The following is an 18564-nucleotide window of genomic DNA, read 5'->3' as shown; positions in this document are numbered from 1 at the left end:
CCTTACAAGCGGCCAACATGGCCGACCCAAGTTCGATTCCTCCGCCCCTCTCGGAGAGCCCGGCAAGCTACCGAGAGTATTCGATATGCCAGACACAGTAACAACAAAGTCTCCAATGGAGAGGTTACTGGGCCCGCTCGAGCAAATTGACGATCAACGGGAGGGCCTTTACCTTTACCTCGAGCAAGTGCTGACCACGTAAAGCATCTCCCAAAACAACTAAAATTAGTGCAGTATAATGATCATATATTTCTACTATAATGATAAACATTGCTCTGAAATTTTTTTATTAAATTGATTATATTTAGATAGATTTCAAGCTAACATAAAATAATTCTGGTTCAAATCAACTAAATGATTATAAATTATAATAATTCTTTGGCATTCTATTTTTAAAATTTTACATTCAGACAATACATATATTTCTTAAACAAGGACATCTTTACTGTTATAAACTTGACAGACTACCAGGAAGAAATAAATTTTAAAAATAATAGCAATACAGAAGTTTTGCAAGTCTAAAATACTAAAGAAGAGGAAGAAGAAAACCAATTAAAATCTTAGTCTCAAAAGAGAGTTTTAGGGAAAGCTTATTTTGCTGATCAAATATAGACATGAATACAACAAATGCTGAGGTAACAGAGTGAATTACTTGTCTTAATAGTATTATAGCACTGTCCTCCCTTTGTTCATCAATTTGTTCAAGCAGGCACCAGTAACGCCTCCATTTTGAGACTTGTTGTTACTGTTTTTGGCATAACAGGAAGCTTGCCAGCTCTGCTGTGCGGACAGGATCCTCTTGGTAGCTTGCTAGGCTCGCCAAGAGGGATGGAGGAATCGAACCAGAGTCAGTCATGTGCAAGGAAAATGCCCTACCCGCTGTGCTATTGCTTCAGCCCACTTGTCTTAATAAATAATAATTTAGTGAAATTTACTTTTTAAAGACCACCAACCTACATCTCTGTAGGTAGTGCCGTTACTACAGGATGTTGGTTCTGCGACATATTGCATTATATTTTCCTCTATTTCAGGAATTTGTGTTTTAGACATATGAACGTTTAAGGGTTCATGTACATGGATTTACGTCAGCACAAAAAGTACCCCTGAGCTGTGAACATGCTCATGCTTACATGCATGTATGGCAACAAGTCACATCAAAAAACTTAATGTTCACAGTTTCCATCTTGAAATCAACTTTGTGGTTCTTTCTTTTTTTGCAGGGCATACCCGATGGTACTTAGGGCTTACTGCTGACTCTGTGCTCAGGGGATACTCAGTCCTGGCTGTGTTCAGAGGACACTGAGAATTTAACTCAGGGGATTAATCTCAGGTTGGCCACATTAAACACAAGCATCTTATTATCTCTCTGGCACCTATAGTTTATTTTTTGATTGGAGAAACTGTCTCTACTTTTTTCTCAGAATGCAAGATTAATATTTAATCTGAACCCTACTGTTCAAAATATAGTTTTAATCATTTTAGACAAAGTATATATTCAGTGCTTGAGTAATACTTCACTCTTCCTTCTCCAGAAGAATAATTATTTAATCATTGTCTTTTTCTTTCACAAATGAAAAATTGAATGATGATTACAAAAACATTATTCGTCACTGTAACTTTATTTTATCTTATTTTATTTGTTTTTTGGGTGACACCCGGCAATGCTCAGGGGTTACTCCTGGCTTTGCACTCAGTAATCATGCCTGGTGGTGCAGGGGGACCATATGGGATGCTGGGAATCGAACCCGGGTCGGCCGCGTGCAAGGCAAATGCCCTACCTGCTGTGCTATTGCTCCAGCCCCTGTCACTGTAACTTTTGTTCAGAAAATTTTGGAAATTTTTCTCTGTGATTTTTTTGAAATTTATCTGTGCTTTCAGAAATGTTTCAAGATTTGTCCCAGAAATGTGTCTTTTCTCATGAATTCATAAGTGGATTTATGTCTCTTAAATTTCTTAGCTCAAAAAAAAAATGGGCCTGTAAGTATATCTAATTATTGTCTTTCTTCTAGTTTTCTTCTTAGATCTTCTATTATGCATGTTAGGTTTCTATATTTATTTCCAAATGCCTTTTTATTGTCAAACCTAATTTTTCTTATCAAAGTTGTCATTCACCAGAACCAGATCCATACAAACTCAGCATCAGAATAAATAAAGTGTTATTAAAAATATATTGAGTATCATCCATCTTTCCTCCTACTTGCCTTTTGAAAATCATCACTAAGAATCCTTCCTTTAAACTCAATTTGTTTGACTGTTTAAAGTGAAAGGAAATAAAATTAAAGTGGTGGAGGGGAGATATTGGAATCATTCATGCATTTAAAAATGTATACCTCAAGATGACAAAGGATTTGTTGTCATGATTGAATTCACCAAAACTTGAAAATACAGGCATATTAAGAAAAAAAAAGTAAATGGAGACTTTAAAACAAGGGCAAAAATAATGTGAAAAAATGTATAAAAGTAAAACACAATTTATGACAATGCCCAAAAAGAAGGTGAAAAAGTAAAATGTAAATGAAATATTTTAGGATTTTTATATAGTTTAGGATTCATTAAAAGGAGTAGTAGGTAATTGAAAGTAGCATTAAGTTATTCAAGGATGCATAGTTTATTCATAGGAGTAATTGAAAAAATTTAGGCAAAAATATAATAATAAGGAAGTTAACTGCCCTAAACTGCCCATCAAACTACCCATCAACATAAAAATATAGACATTGTGATACATTTCATGCAATAAAAAAAGCTGCAAAAGAATGAGTTACCATTACATGCACCAGCACAGATATAGGCTCAAAATACTTTCTAATGGAGTAAACTGAGTATAAAATGTTTAGATTTTGTCATACCCAGCTTTACTCAGGGCTTATTCCTATAGCTCTGTGCTCAGGGATCACTCTGGGCAATGCTCAGGGGACCATATGTGGTGTGAGAGATTGAACTAGGTTGGCCACATCTAACCCCAGTAAGAGGGTGACTCCTTACTCCTGTATTATCTCTCTGGCCTATAAATATAAACCTTGCCCTACTATTTTGGAGTTGATAAAACAGTAAATTTCCTTTATTTTAAATAAAAGACATAATTAGCAAATGACTACTTTGCAAACCTTCTCAGTTTATCTTTCCAACACTCAAATTTGAAGAGTCGGAAAGAAGTGAAATAGCATTCTTTACCCAGACATCTCTTCTTTTTTGGGGGGAGAGTGCAGGGAGAGTTCATGCCCAGCAGTCCTCAGAAGCTCAGGACATACTCCTGGCTCTGCACTCAGGGATCACTTCAGGTGAGTTTTGAGATGTCGCTGACCAAACCTGGATTGGCTGCATGCAAGATAAGTGCCCTATCTGCTGTAAATATAAATATAAATATACCTCCAGCTAGAATATGGTCATCTCTACCTGAAGGAAAGATGAAGTCATGCAATCTGCTGCAACATGGATAGATCTGGAGAATATCTTACTGAGTGAAATGAGTCAGAGGAGAGGAGCAGACACAGAATAATCTCACTCATACGCAAGGAATTTGTTTATCCACCCTCTGCCCCATGCCCCAAAAGCTGTGCCTCCCTTACATTCGTGGCCTTAAAGCTTATGCCCTCCAGTTTCTTTTCTTTTGTCATCAAATTTGGCTCCATAACTGATGTATTCATAAATTAGAATAAAAATTCAATGTTTTCATGGACTTGCCCATTCTGGATGGACTGGAGCCATAGCACAGCAGGTAGGGCGTTTGCCTTGCACAAGGCTGACCAGGGTTCGATTCTTCCACCCCTCTTGGAGAGTCTGGCCTGCTACCGAGATTATCTTGCCAGCATGGTAAAGCCTAGCAAACTACTCATATTCGATATGCCAAACACAGTAACAACAAGTCTCACAATGGACAGGTTACTGAGTCCTTATGAGCAAATGGATGAATGATGGGAGGACAGTGCAGTGCAGTGCAGTGCTACCCTCTCTAAATATTAGGTACCCCAAAAAAACCCTCAAAAAAGAGAAAATCTACAACAGATATTTTCAGCTATATTAAATCTTCAGAGAAATGTTTCTAGGATTTTATTTTATCTATTTGACTAAATTTACTTAGCATCAGTCTACAGCAACTCAGAACTTAAGGGATACAGCCTCCATCATGGCGTATGATTCTGTGGTGAGTGGGTTGGTAGGAATTTTCTTCTGTTTCTAGTTTGTTCAGTGCTTTTTGTCAAGAAAGCTTAATTGCTTTTTTAAAAATAAGGTATGTTACACTGATTTGTCTCTGTTGCACGCACCAACTTTAAATTCCTGGGATAAATCTTATTTGGTCACAGCACACAATTTGTTTTATGTTACTGAATTTAATTTACTAATATCTTGTTGAGACTTTTACATCTATATTTTTCCTGAAATTTCTGAGTTCTGCATCTTACCACTCTACAATTTTCCTTTTGAAGATTTCCCTCTGACTTCTGAGACAAAGCATAACAAAGATGAACATATGCCACAAGAAGTCAATGAAGTTTTTAATATCTACTCTCTTCACACAGATTTTAGGAACTGATTTTCATAAATTACTTATTAATATATTTCACATCTAAAGAATTTCAATTGTATATGAAAATAATGTATCCATGCAGAAAATTGACCCCATAAGATTTAGTCACATGACTATCCTGATTTGAAATACAGTGGAACTTTGAACAACATGGGCATTGCACATGTCAATTTTGTACAGACTATTGTGGAAATAGGTGAAAGTTTACAGTATTAAAAATACAGTAGATTACTCAGAATGTATTTTACCTTTATTATAAATCTCTTATCGAATAAGAAATTCGATATGCCAAAACCAGTAATTACAATGGGTCTCATTCCCCTGACATTGAAGGAGTCACCAATATGGCAGCATTGAGAAGGATGAGGAAGGAGAGGCTGATAAAATCTCTAGGCCAAACTAGGCTGCCAAAACAAAAAAGACGAAAATGAATGTACATTCAATGCACATACGCTAGCATCAGATGCATCCATTGAGGACCTGATGGTACAAGCACAAAAGATCAAATATGACATCATTGATCTGACTGAGACAAGAAAGCATCGATCACATCACGCTGTTTTCGACACTGGAGAAGAACTGTTCCTCAGAACATGCGACAAAAGAGGCATCAGAGGCGTCAGTGTCCTTGTAAATATGAACTTGGCCATGAGCATTGATTCATTCAAATGCCTAAAAACCCAAATCAGATGATTACAGTTGAATAGATGTGGCTCACTGCTGGCAGTTTTTATCTTCATTGTCTATGCACCAACATCTGATTATGATGAAGGAGAAATTGAGAAGTTCTACATGGAGCTGGAGAATTTCTATAAAGAAGATCACACCTTCTACAAGATCATTGTCGTGATTTTAAAGGCAAGATAAGATCGAGAAGATCAGCCGAAGAACTCCACATCAAGACCCATGGCCTAGAATGGAATGCACAGGGAGAGTGACTGTCTGAGTTCATCATGTCGACCAAGACCATCCATGGTAACTCAGAGTTCCAGAAGGCCGAATCTAAACTTTAAAGTTTAAGAAGAGAACTCCCAGAAAGACCACCAACTGGGAGTCTCCTGGTGGATGGTTCTAATACGAAATTGACCACATCATATTCAATCAACGGTCTTGCCTGACCGATGTCACTGTTGTCCCAAAATTCCAAAGGGGATCAACCCATCATCTCCTTGTGCAAAATTCTGCTTCACGGAGTGGGGAGAAAGGGCTACAAAGTTTAAGAAGAGAATTCCCAGAAAGACCACGAACTGGGAGCTCTTTGGCACTATTGGGGCAACATGGGAAAATACCACCTTTGACAACATTGACAAAGAATACGATCGACTGGTTCAGCATCTCCATGATTGTTCAAGGAGCACCCAGACAGAGATAGCTAGAAAAAGATGCCTGTCTTCAAAAACTCTCGAGCTCATTTGCCACCATGGCTTGACACAAGCCTCAGGTAACCGCAAGCGAATGTCTGAGCTCACAATCAGTGTAGAGAAGCGATAAACGAAAACCTCAACGAGAGGAACAGCAGTGCTGCCTCATTCGGCAGAAGATAGGAAAAGCATTCACAACGTCCGACTGTACTTCGCCAACTACTAGACCAAGATGACTGCCCTCCGACGTCCTGATGGATCTATCACATCTTCCAAAAGGGCAATGGAGAAGATCATCTATGACTTCTACTCGGATCTCTTCGATAGCCACATCCATCTGCACACATAACAAATTCCACAGGATGGATATGTTGTTCCCAAGGTTTTCCCTTCTGAAACCTGACACACCATTTTGTTGGTAAAGAAGCAAACAGCACCTGGCCCAGACAATGTCAGACCCGAACACCTGAAGAACCTGCAGTCAGTACTCATCGATACACTGGCTCGGCTTTTCACATGCTACCTGTCTGAATGCAAGGTTCTATCCCAATGGAAAACAAGCAGGACTGTTTTACTATACAAGAAGGGAGACATCCATGACATTGGCAACTATCGCCTGATCTGCCTGTTGTCTGTGGTCTGCAATCTGTTCACTCAAGTCATCCTGAAAAGGATTGGCAGAACACTAGATGAAGGACAACTATGCGAGCAAGCTGGGTTCGACAAAGGATTCAGCACGATTGACCATATTCACATGATAACCAAGCCCATTGAGGTCTTTCAGGAGTTCAAATGCCGCTCTGTCTAACGTTCATTGATATAAAGAAGGCCTTTGATTTTGTTGAGACTGAAGTGGTCGTCGAAGCCCTAGCTAAACAGGGCATTCAAACTCACTCAATACATCATGATCCTCCATGAGATGTATTATGGATTCACTACCAAGATCTCTCCATTCTACAAGAACGTGATCATCCATGTCAAGAGAGGGGTTCGGCAGGGTGGGACCATTTTACTGAAACTCTTCAGTGCCACCCTCGAGAACATCATGCAATGACTGGAATGGGAAGGAATGGCAGTGAAGATAGACAGTAAGCAACCTACACCATCTCCGCTTCGATGATGACATCATTCTAATAACATCAAACATTAGCCAAGCAGCACAAATGCTGGTCAACATCGACTGTGAATGTGGAAAGGTTGGAATACAGCTGAATCTCATAAGACAATGTTTATGAGAAATGGACTCGTTCCTGATGTTCCATTCGCTCTCAAGGGAATGAACATCTCTGAATGCAACAGTTATGTGTACCTAGGTCGAGAACTCAACATGATGAATGATCAGGCACCTGAGTTGCACAAAGGAAGAGAGTGGCTTTGAACGCCTTCAAGAGCGTTTAAGAAATAGCTAAGAGGATGAAGAACCTCTGGCTCCATGCACATCTCTTGATTCCACTGTTCGTCCAGCATTAACATACACCTCAGATACCTGGTCCCTACAAAAACAGGATGAGAATGCTATGCACGTCTCCCGAAGAGGAATCAAAAGAGCTATGCTTGGAGTATCATGTTTCACTCAAATGACAGAAAAAATCCGATGTTCCGACCTCTGTCGACAATCAAGAATTAGGGATGCTGTCTTGTTTGCCAAGGCATCGAAAAGCAGGTGGGCTGGATACGTAATGAAATTTGGAGATGACTGCTGGACTAGAGGCATTATCGACTAGATTCCACGGGACGTCAAAAGACCGTGTGGCCACCTATCTAGAAGATGGTCAGACTTCTTCGTCAAAATCCTGAACAATCGCTTTGAGGCTCTTCGTCTTCCTGGAATGAGCAGACACCATTGGGCTACACTAGCACGTGACAGAGAAAAATGGAGACGTTACTGGCGCCCGCCCAAGCAAATCAATGATTAACAGGAAATCAAGTGATCAAGTGATGAATTTCTTACTAGCATTTTCTTTCTCACTTCCTTTTAAATGAATACAATATGTATATAATCATGGTCATCCCGTTGTTCATCGATTTGCTCAAGTGGGCCCAGTAATGTCTCCATCGTGAGAATTTTTATTACTGTGTTTGGCATATCAAATACATCATGGGCAGCTTGCCAAGCTTTGCTATGCAGGCGAGATACTCTCCGTAGCTTGACGGGCTCTCCATGAGGGGTGGAGGAATCAAACTCAGGTCGGCCATGTTGGCTGCGTGCAAGGCAAACGCCCTACCGCTGTGCTATCGCTCCAGTCCACATATATAATAAAACATACCAAATATCTTCACTGACTGTGTATATTATTGTCATGGTTTATGGCCCATACCATGTCTAGAACAGCATTTTGGTGTTAATAAAAATTATACTCCAGTATTCAAATGCAGGGTATAACATTCCTTCTGAACTCTGCCTTATTTAAGTGTCAACTATATAAACATCTCATTGCATTCCTTTCCAGTGTTGGCATGGAAGTGGGGAGAAAGGGACCCTATACACTGCTGGTGGGAATGCTGACTGGTTCAGCCATTTCAGAAAACAGTATGGATGATTCTCAAAAAATTAGAAATTGAGCTCTCATTTGACCCAGCAATATCACCCCTGGGAATATATCCTGGAGAGGCAAAAAAGTATAGTCGAAATGACATCTACACTGAAATGTTCATTGCAGCACTGTTTACAATAGCCAGAATCTGGAAAAAACCCGAGTACCCAAGAACAGATGACTAGTCAAAGAAACTTTGGTATATCTACACAATGGAATACTATGTAGCTGTTAGAAAAGATCAAATCATGACCTTTGCCTATAAGTGGATCAACATGGAAAGTATCATGCTAAGTGGAATGAGTCAAAAAGAGAGAGACAGACATAGATTGCATTCATCTGTGGAATACAAAGTAACAGAATGGAAGACTAGCACTCAAGAATAGTAGAGATAAGTACCAGGAGCTTTGCTCCATGGCTTGGAAGTTGGCCTCACATGCTGGAGGTAAATGCAGCTCAGATAGAGAATGGAACACGAGGTAAACTGTGGTTGGAGGACCCACTTGGAATGGGAGATGTGCACTGAAAATACACTATAGATCAAACGTGATGGCCACTCAATACCTCTATTGTAAACCACAACACTGAAAGGAGTGAGAGAACAAAAGGTAATGCTCTGCCACAGATTCCGTGTGGGGTGGGCGGAATCGCATGGGGTGTGTGTGGGAAGGCTACTGGGATCATCGGTGGTGAAGAATGGGCACTGGTGGATGGATGCGTACTCAAGCATTGTATAACTGAAACACAAGCATGAAAATTTGTAATTCTGTAACTGTACCTCATGGTGATTCATCAATAAAAAAAATTTTTTTAAATGTTTGGAAGAATTCGCTAGTGAATCCATCCATTAATTCTTTCCTTCTGCCTGGTTTGGCATACTTTTGATGGTCCTTTTCTAAGATGTTAAGCTATGAAGTCAAGTTATTTATGTGGGTCCTATCTTCCTTCCTAAGAAACTCTTGCAGCACTGTAAATTTTCCCCTTAATACAGCTTTAGTTTTGTCCCATAATTCTGGTAAGTCGTGTCTTCAGTCTCATTTGTTTCCAGGTATCTTTTGATTTATTCCTTAATTTCCTTCCTGACCCACTTGTTCAAAATTGATTTGTTTAATTTTCAAGTGTTTGATTTGGTTCTCTGCATTTGTATGTGATTGACGTCTCTCTTCAATGCATCGTGATCTAAAAAGATAGTTGATACAATTTCTATATTCCTGATTCTATTGAGGTTTTGTTTTGTGACCCAGCACGTGGTCTATTTTGGAGAATGTTCCGTGTGCATTGGAAAGAAAAGTGTATTCTCTCTCTTTGGGATGTAAAGCCCTGTATAGATCTACTAGCCCTCTATCTTCTATTCCTTCCCCCAAAGTCAGTGTTTCCTTGCTGAGTTTTAATCTTCTTCAACTATCTAGAGGTGATAAGATGGTTGTGAAGTCTCCAACTACTATTGTGTTGCTAGTAATGTCCTTATTAAAACCCTTTAGCAGTTGTTTTACGTATTTAGCTGGTCCCTCATTAGGTGCATATACATTTAGGAGTGTGATTTCTTCCTGCTGTACATATCTATTGATTATTAAAAAATAGTCTTCTCTCTTCCTTCTAATCTTTTCCAACTGAAATCAATGTTGTAAGATATTAGGATAGCCACCCCGGCTTTTCTGAGGGAGTTGTTTGCTTGCAGGATTGTTTTCCATGCTTTGAAGTATAGACTATGTTTGCTCTGACTGTTCCAATGTGCTTCTTGTAGGCAGAAAAATGTCGGATTCAGTTTCTGAATCCATTTTGCCACCTGTGTCTCTTAATTGGTGCATGTATACCATTGGCATTGAGAGATATTATTGGCACAGGGTCTTGTGCCATCTTTCTGTCGATGTTGTGCTTGTAGGATTTTTTTTCTTGCCCTTTTAATCCTTGTTTTAAGTTTGGTTTTGAATCTATAGAGTTCTTGAGCTGTTGTTTATCCATGAAATAGTGTATAGTTCCTTCAAGTTTGAGTGAAAGTTTAATCACTTAATCACTTAACTTCCCGTTAGTTGGCGATTTGCTCGAGCGGGCGCCAGTAATGCCTCCATTTGTCCCTGTCGCGTGCTAGTGTAGCCCAATGGCATCTGTTCGCTCTGGGAACATGAAGGGCCTCAAACCGATCGTTCATGATCTTCACGAAGAAGTCTGACAATCTGGAAAGTGGGCGGACAGGGGGTCTTTTGACATCCCGTGGAATCCAGTCAGTAACAGCTCTAGTCCAGCGGTCGTCTTTAAATCTCATTACGTGACTAGCCCATCTGATTTTCGACACCTTGGCAAATGAGACAGCGTCCCTGATTCTTGATCGTCGATGAATGTCAGAACTCCGGATTCTTTCTCTCATTTGAGTGAAACATGATATTCCAAGCATAGCTCTTTCTATTCTTCTTTGGGAGACCTGAATACCATTCTCATCTTGTTTGCGTAGGGCCCAGGTCTCTGAGGCATATGTTAATGCAGGAAGAATAGTGGAATCAAAGAGATGTGCCCGGAGCCGGAGGTTCTTCATCCTCTTAGCTATTTCTTCAACGTTTTGAAGGCGTTCCAAGCCGCTCTCTTCCTCCTGCGCAGCTCCGGTGCCAGGTCATTTGTCATGTTGACCTCTCGACCTAGGTACACATAGCTGTTGCATTCGGAGATGGTCTTTCCATTGAGAGCAAATGGGGTGTCAGGAACAAGGTTGTTTCTCATAAACATTGTCTTCGTAAGATTCAGCTGTAGTCCTACCTTTCCACACTCAAGGTCAAAGTCGGCCAGCATTTGTGCCGCTTGGCTGATGTTTGGTGTTATTAAAACAATGTCATCAGCAAAGCGGAGGTGGGGTAGTTCCCGACCATCTATCTTCACTCCCATTCCTTCCCATTCCAGTCGTCGCATGATGTTCTCGAGGGTGGCACTGAAGAGTTTCGGTGAAATGGTATCACCCTGCCGCACCCCTCTCTTGACATCAATGATCACTTCTTTGTAGAATGGTGAGATCCTGGTAGTGAATCCACAATACAGCTCACGGAGGATCCTGATGTATTGGGCTTGAATGCCCTGATTGGCTAGAGCTTCAATGACCACTTCCGTCTCAACAGAATCAAAGGCCTTCTTTAAATCAATGAACTTTAAGCAGAGCGGCATCTTGAACTCCCGAGAAACCTCAATGAGCTTGGTTATTGTGTGGATATGGTCGATGGTGCTGAATCCTTTGCGGAACCCGGCTTGCTCGCATGGTTGTCCTTCATCTAGTGTTCTGCCAATCCTATTTAGGATGACTCGAGTTAACAACTTGTAGATGACAGACAATAGGCAGATCGGGAGATAGTTGCCAATGTCATGGATGTCTCCCTTCTTGAACAGTAGTACAGTCCTGCTGGTTTTCCATTGGGACGGAACCTTGCATTCAGACAGGTAGCGAGTGAAGAGCCGAGCCAGTGTATTGATGAGTACTGATGGCAGGTTCTTCAGGTGTTCAGGTCTGACCTTGTCTGGGCCGGGTGCTGTTTGTTTCTTTACCGACGAAATGGCGTGTCGGATTTCAGAAGGGAGAACTTTGGGAATGACATATCCATCCTGTGGAATTTGGTATGTCGGCAAGTGGACATGGCTATCGAAGGGATTTGAGTAGAAGTCATGGATAATCTTCTCCATTGCCATTCTGGAGGATGTGATGGATCCATCAGGACGTCGGAGGGCAGTCATCTTGGTCTTATAGTTGGTGAAGGACAGGCGGGCGTTACGAATACTTTTCCCGGCTTCTGCCGCATCTACCAGTACTTCTGCTCTTCTCTCTTTGAGGTCTTCCTTGATCGCATCTCTGCACTGCTTTGCAAGCTCCGACGTTAGCTTGCGGTTGCCTGAGGCATGTGCCAAACCACGCTGGCGAATTAGCTCAAGAGTTTTCGAAGATAGACGATTTTTTGTGGCTATCTCTCTCTTGGCGTTCCTCGCACATTCATGGAGGTGCTGAACCAGTCGATCGTATTCCTCGTCAATGTTGTCAACAATGGCATCTTCCCATGTTGCTGCAATAGTACCAAAGAGTTCCCAGTTGGTGGTCATTCTGGGAGTTCTCTTTTTGAACTTTGCAGCCCTTTCTCCCCGCTCTGTGAAGTAGAATTTTGCACGAAGAAGACGGTGGTCCGATCCCATTCGAAATTTTGGGACAACAGCGACATCAGTCAGGCAAAACCGTCGATTGAATATGATGTGGTCTATTTTGTTGTGGAATCATCCACCGGGAGACTCCCATGTCCATCGTTTAGATTCTGCCTTCTGGAACTGTGAGTTACCATGAATGGTCTTGGTCGACATGATGAACTCAGATAGTCTCTCACCCTGTTCGTTCCATTCTAGGCCATGGGTCCCGATGTGAAGTTCTTCAGCTGATCTTCTCAGTCCTCTTATGGCATTAAAATCACCCACAATGATCGTGTAGAAGGTGTGGTCTTCTTTATAGAACTTCTCTAGCTCCATGTAGAACTTCTCGATTTCTCTTTCATCATAATGAGATGTTGGTGCGTAGACAACGAATATAGAAACTGCAGGCAGTGAGCCACATCTATTCAAATGTAAACGTCTGATTCAGGTTGTTAGGCAGTGAACATTTAGCTGGATAAATTATTCTTGGTGAGGTGTTAATTTCATTGATTTTCTTCACTACATCCCACCATTATCTTTGGGCTTGAAGGGTTTACTCTGATAGGATTTCTGTAAATCTAAGGGGTGATTCTTTGTATGTGATTTCCATCTTTGACCTTGCTGCTTGCATTATTGTGTCTCTACCCATGGCATCCATCATTCTGACTATGATATGCCTTTTTATTAGCTCTCTTTTAGCTGGCACACTTCTGCCTCTTTGGATCTGGATGCCTGCATTCTCCAGCTCTGGGAACTTCTCAGTGATGATATCTTTAACTGTGGCTTTTTCATTGGGGTTTCCTCCCTTTCCTTCTCGTACTCCAATGATTCTTGTGTTGTTCCTCTTGATTGCATTCCCTAGGACTCTGATTCATCCTAAAGCTATTTTGAGGTCTTTTCCCATTGTTTGTTATTGCCTGTAAGCTTTCTGCTGCTCATCTTCAAGCTTAATTATTCTGTCTTCAGCTGTAGTCATTCTACTGTTGAGGGCACCCACTGAGTTTTTTATTTCATCTACCGATGCTTTTATTTGTGACATTTCTATTTGCAGCTTTTTTACTTCTGCTCTCATTTCGTCCTGAGTTTTATTGGCTGTCCATTCCATTATTCATTTCATGTCCTCCTTTAACTTGCTGAATCTATGTTCCACCTTTTCTTTGAGTTCATTGAACATCTTCAACATTTCATCTCTGAATTCTTTTTCGGAGACATCCTATTTGTGGGTAATTCCTGTTAAGGACTCTGGACTCTTCTTCATCCTCTCCCCGTGGTGGGGATTGTTTCTTCAAGTTGTTGTGGTGGTATGAAGGTGGGACCTTCCTGTTCACTATCAGTATTCTTCTCTTGCTTTGAGAAAGGATTCTGGATGAGCTTGGTTGATGGAGGTGACTGTTTCAGTATACTTTGATTGGACTAGGCCAGTGGTCTATAGCCTAATGTGTTTGGGATAGGCAGGATGTCCACTTTAGAATAAGGAAATGGAGGTTTAGCTGTGAGCTCAATGTGCTGAAAGGGGGAAATAAGCTGCCGCTTGGAGGCTACACAAAGCATGCTGCCATACCTGTGGGTGGGAGGGGCCGCTTATGTCCCTGCTGCTGTCATCTAATAATACCCTCTGAGGTGCTCCTGACGTTTCTGGGCGCCATCTTTTGGCGGTACTCCGCATTTGCCTCTGCTGGGGCTGGGGTTTTGCAAGGCCCTGAGGTTGGGTCTGGGCCCATGGTTTGTATTTAAATTAGGATTAAACTGTTATTATATAGTACATTGAAAAAGAACCTAATTAATCACCACTAATAAAACTGATTAAAAATAGGGAAAAAGAGAGTACATTGATTTGACAATAATGCTGAATTATCTTTTTCCAAAGGAAAGTCATAGTACATAACAATAGTAAATTGGTCATATGAAGACAAAAGATAAAATTGTTATTTTTAGCAAATGGATAGCTTAATGTATGAAAACAGCTTACAAGAAAAAAGTACTAGTTGACATGAAAAAATTTGCAATAACTTGCTTTGAGAAATTGATGCATTTATTTTCCAAGAGTGATGGTGTATTTTACTATAATTTAATAAAAGGAAGTTTTCTTTATGCACTCTAATTGTGAACAAAAGAACTATAGGCTTCTTGTAGTTACTTATATAAAAGTAGCAACAAAATTAGATTAAAAACCACTCTAACATAAAGTCATCTAAAACATGAAATATTTTATGAGCTTTTGATCAAGATGCATGCCCCTAGACACAGGTGAAATGAATATGTATAATTTTATTAGAATATGTATAATATAATTATTGTATAATTGCTACAGGCTATAAATTTTACTTGAATTTCAACTTTAACTTCTAGCTGAGAAAGATAGTTCTTAACATATTACTCTTGAACCATGTCATTAATATTTTAAATTCTGTGCTAATAACTTCTATATTTAAACTTGTAGGAAAATTCAAATGTATATAATGAACTTTATCATTTTACTTTTTAATTAAAATGATCTCCTTCAAAAATGTGGTTAAATCACTTTTCATAGTTAACCACATACTTCTTTATTGTCTTGAAAAAATTTTTTTCAATTTTACACTTAGTAATAGCAATTTTCTACCTTGAATCATGGAAACTTCTGAACATGCCTCCTTTCTCCTCACAGACAGTGGAGTCACTGATGATAGGAAATTGTGTCTTTGTTTATTTTGTTCATTGAACATGCCTGTCGTGATGACTTGGGGGAAAGTACATCTAGACATTTCTTCTGGCATTGAGAAAGAAATCAGCTCCCGGGGGTAGACTAAACCAAAACTCCACTCAGAGACTGCATATTTTCTAAGTGTGGCTCTGGGTAGTCTCATGGATTACTGGAAATAATCTATTACTAAGTCTTCTCAAATATAACTAGCATTAGGGCACCCAAAGAGCTCAATGATAGATTTTAAAAAAGGAAGTCTTCTCATAAAAATGTTCTCATCTACTTGGATAAAATTTCCTCCACTTGGATGTTAAAAGCTCCATTTAAACAGTTAGAGTAAATTTACTTCTTATAATGTGTTCAGCAACGTCATTTTGTTGAGCACAGTCTCCAGGGAGGAAGGTCCATTCCACTGTTCTCTAAGGTAAATGTGGTCTTTGATTTTTATCTTTGTCCTTTTAAGAATTTTATTATATCTATATGTATTGCTGTTGTTATCATTACAGAATGTTAGGCGATCAGTTTATTTCTTTCAGTGGTTTTCCAGTTCTCTGTCGTTTCTTATACTGTGTAAGTGTTTAGATAGAAGTACCAAATTCAATTACATCATAAAAAACAGGGAATACAGATGACCAAGAAATTTAGTCAAAGTCATATATTGGGACCCAGATGCTCAATTCTACAACTGCACTTCTGTAGCTGCAAGTGTCTCCTATTCCAAATGGGAAAGAGTTGCTCCCATCTTCATTCCTGAGCAAACTGATCCATCACTGTTTCCACAAAAGAGGAATGGAACTAGAACAGTGACCTCAAACAGGAGCCTAAATGTTAGCTGCCTTTCAGTCAAAGAATCAAGAAAGTCTTTATCCACCTTTAAGGCACCTTTATAATACAGAACCATCACTAGAGCAAGTCAAGAAGTCACGAATCTCCTAAACTAGTTTAATCTAGTTTAATCTGGGATTAAAAACCTAAACTAGCTCAATCAAGAGGTAAAGTACACTCCTGATTTAGTTTAATCTGGATCTTCAACAGTTGCAACTAGAGATTTCACTTAAGCTGCATCACCACTTGTGCCTTGTCACCTTCACAAGAGCCCTGGCAAAGAACTAGAATTTGTAATATTTCCTTTGTCCATAAAATAAGAAATCATAATATTTGTCCATTGTCTGACAAAAAGTCATGATAGAATTTACAGTTACTGTGTATTTTTATTATCCATTCATGGGCTTTTCTTAATCTCAAGTTTTAACTAATGCACATGTATACAACTAGGATGTCCAGACCAGGAGTAGCAACAAGGTATAGTAACATTACTCTTAACAGTATACAGAGATATTATTCATAACAGTATAAGTCATAGTGCCTAAATAATCGTTTTAAAATTGGGGTAAAATAAATGACCTAAAGAAACAGTATATCATTGACTGAAAAGATAATACAGACTCTTTTGAACTATTGATCACAAAATATGAAGTATAGCAGAAGTAATAAACAGCCACAAAAGGGTTTTCCCCCATAACACTTAAATCTCAATAAAATTAATATCTTATATATGATCAAAAAAGATAAACTATGCCTTTCAAAGCTTATTTTAAACTAATTCTTGCTGAAAAGGTAAAATTTAAATGTATACAGAGTTTTATATCCAGAGGTGAAGAGACAGTACAGTGGGTGGGGCATTTTCCTCGCATGCAGGCAGCTTGGGTCTCATTGCTGGGCCACCTATTGTCCTTTGACGCCTCCCGGGAGAAATCCTTGAGGCCAGAGTGAGGAGTTAGTCTGAGCACAACTGGGTGGGTCCAAAAACCAAAGGGAAAAAATCATCTTCAAATAAAAGAGTATCATGAATCTGAAGAGAGTGAATAGTGGTCATGAAGGTATTTTGTAGAATATCACATCTGTAATTCGCTACTGTAGCACTGTCCTCCCGTTGTTCATCGATTTGCTTGAGCGAGCACCAGTAACATCTCCATTGTGAGACTTGTTGTTACTGATTTTGGCATATTTAATACGTCACGGGTAGCTTGCCAGACTTTGCCGTGCAAAAATTGTTTTAATATATGGGGAAATACATGAATGAATATGAGTTAAGCGTAGGATGCAAAACTTGCAGTAGTCAATCAAACAAATTCTTATTAAAAACAGGGGAGGGGACCGGAGTCATGGTACAGCACTACCTGGGACAATAAAGGCACCTCTCCTCTTCACCCCCTTCCCAGGCAAAACAGGACCCAAAGCATACTTATTGGCTAAAGTAAAAATCATCCTTTCTAAAGTGTAAAAATCTAGCTTTATCAATAAGTCATTTATTGAAGCCTGATTTTTGTCAGTGTGAGTTTGGTTTATACAGTAGAAACCAAGAAGTTTAGTGTTTCCTAATTGCTAGACAAAAACAACCAATCTTCATTCTGCTTGATTATCAAGCAAAGGCTGTGTGTGGAAAGGTCAGAAGCACTTATTCTTGATTACTTGTCCCCGAGACAAGGTCACAGCTTCTGAGAATTTTTCACTCCCTGGGATATCATAAATATGAGAAGGAATTCCTTTCAACATGGCAAACACCTTCTGGGTCTTTATCCTAACACTTCAGATCCTCATCACGAAGTGACAGCATTCTGACACTGACCGAAAATTGTCCCCAGTGTCAGGAATTTGACTGCATTGAATTCGGTCCCCGAGGACAGGATGACATGTGTCCTTGTATTCTGGTTAACCTATTGGACGTCCACCAGCATTGTCCATTCAAAATGGTGAACAATTTTGATAATAAAAATGAGACAAAAATCATTTAAAAAATCAAAACATATGTTAATGATATTAGAAAGATCAAGGGAGTAAGCTGTTTTATAGAAAATTTTCATAATATATCAAATTCTACTCCACCCTGTCCCTTAATTTTTTCCCCAGGTTAAGTACCTACCATAGATATATAATCAACAAAGAAATGTAATGAAATATTTCAAATCTTAAAATTTTTATTATTTTCAAAAGGAAATTTCAAAAAGGAGATAGTATCCACTGTACTATCTCTCTAGTCTAGATATAAAATTCATTATACATTTAAATTTTACCTTGTTACCAAGAATTAAATTTAAATAAGCTTTGAAAGACATTGCTTATCTATTTTGATCATATGCAGACCATTTATTTTATTGAGATTTAAGTGTTACAGGGGAAACTTTTGTGGCTATTTATCACCTTTACTATGATACTTCATGTTTTGTTCTCAATGGCCCAAAATAATCTGTATTGTAACATGTACAGAAAACAAATATAGTGATTGAATATATAGATTATTCTTCAAATCACTTT

At 39.3% G+C, this 18564-nt stretch overlaps 1 pseudogene; it reads right to left on the bottom strand.

Annotated features, from left to right (window-relative positions):
• Positions 1-18564, bottom strand: part of LOC130034970 (contactin-associated protein-like 3) — a 170144-nt pseudogene that overhangs the window by 8681 nt on the left and 142899 nt on the right.

The sequence above is a fragment of the Sorex fumeus genome, unplaced genomic scaffold (genome assembly GCF_029834395.1).
Source record: "Sorex fumeus unplaced genomic scaffold, SorFum_2.1 ptg000063l, whole genome shotgun sequence".
In the NCBI taxonomy this organism is placed as follows: domain Eukaryota; kingdom Metazoa; phylum Chordata; class Mammalia; order Eulipotyphla; family Soricidae; genus Sorex; species Sorex fumeus.
This window is presented reverse-complemented; position numbering and strand designations above follow the sequence as displayed.